This window comes from Pungitius pungitius, chromosome 11 (assembly GCF_949316345.1).
Source record: "Pungitius pungitius chromosome 11, fPunPun2.1, whole genome shotgun sequence".
Taxonomy (NCBI): Eukaryota; Metazoa; Chordata; class Actinopteri; order Perciformes; family Gasterosteidae; genus Pungitius; species Pungitius pungitius.
In genome coordinates, this window is record NC_084910.1 from 18,175,491 (window position 1) to 18,177,206 (window position 1,716).

Genomic DNA, 1,716 nt, shown 5'->3' on the forward strand with positions numbered 1-1,716 from the left:
ACAGCGTTCACCTGAATGAAAGTAATGCATTTGTTTGACCCCTCAACCTTCAGTCCACACTGTGAAATATGTTGAACTTTATTACGCTAATCGATAGCACTGCACACTGCAAACATACTTTACCAAAACATAATTAATATTAGATGACGGTTCAGACTTTATTAAGTTAAGAGGAGGATGATGACTTTACAGGAAATCTATGATGCAACCAGCAGCCAATGAATTAACTTGATCAAAGCAATGTTTTGCATATGGAAATGTTGTCAAGCACTTTAAATCACTCAAGAGGGTTTATCCAGGTTGTCTTTGTCTCAATTACTGGAGAATCAACAACATGGAGCTCAAATCTCAACAGTAGAAGAAGATTCAACAGCTGGATTTGAGATTTGTGAGTATAACTTTCACATCATTTTAACAATGAACAAGGACCGCAGGTGAATAATTGTTAATGTAAGAGATGAGTCGTGACCCGTCTCTCAAAACAAAGCCAACGGTGAAAGAGACCGATGTGGGATTAAAGAGAAAATATATTTATTTTCCGAGATTGCTGGACAAATGGCAACAAAATGTAGATTTGGTCTAAACTAAATCTGAAAGGAAAAACTCTGCCCTTTAGCTGAATAGAGTAAATGTAACACAGGGAGCCTGGGAAAGGCTCTTTTCTCCAGACACAGGATGGTCGGGTCTTGTGGGCTGCAGACGTGTTCGGCTCCTCCATCTCTAGACTTTGTTGCACCTGCAAATCACCAAAATCGTGATTACCTGATATCACCAAATACAGTATAAAACACTCCCAGGAAAAAAAAGTACACCTCCAATATATACTTGTGCCTACTTAGTTATGTTTTCATTTAATTCTCCAATTAGAGCTTATCTACCTTGTTGTCTCATCATTTCTGTTGTAGCTGTTGGGACTTTTTATTCAAAAGGCTTAATCAGCCAGAGGTTGAAAAGTTCATTTTTTGGTTTATTAATTACATCTTTCCTTACTTATTTCCAGTGAAAATCAGCAATGGATTGTTGCGTGACTCTGATATTCCTCTTCTTTGGTAAGGGCGTTTAAATAACTGGTTTCCAGTTCAAACAAATAATTTATATATGTAAAAAGTGTCTGTAGTAGAATAATACAGCGTTAGTTATCAAGCTGTGTACAATCTCGACTAAATTGTTTAAAATGCTAATGCGATGATTTCATACTTTTGAAATCACTAAACACTAACCGTGCATCTCTCACATCCCTCAGGAGTCCACTTCATCTCCTGCTCTCACTTTCCACCTCGTAAGTACTACTATGTTGACACAGCAAAGACCTGGACTGAAGCTCAGAGTTACTGCAGAGAGAAATACACCGACCTGGCGACCTTTGAGAGCACGGATGATTTAAGCAGACTACTTCCCAACACCAAACAATGGAGATGGATCGGACTGAGGGACAACCCCAAATCTTGGAGGGGCACCATGGGTAATGACTCCAACTCCTGGAGATGGTCATCGACTGGTGAAACGAGTAGAACTGGTTACCAGAACTGGGCGGCAGGGAAACCAGCCAATGCCCTGCAGACCTGTGCTGTGATGCTCCCTGATGGACGATGGAATGAAAAATTCTGTGAAATAGTTTTATATTTTATTTGTTACACTGGTAAGACGTTGTTTGAGTTCATAAATTTCATACACTGAATGCATTTGTCCACTAACAACATTTCATAGAAGGTGTTG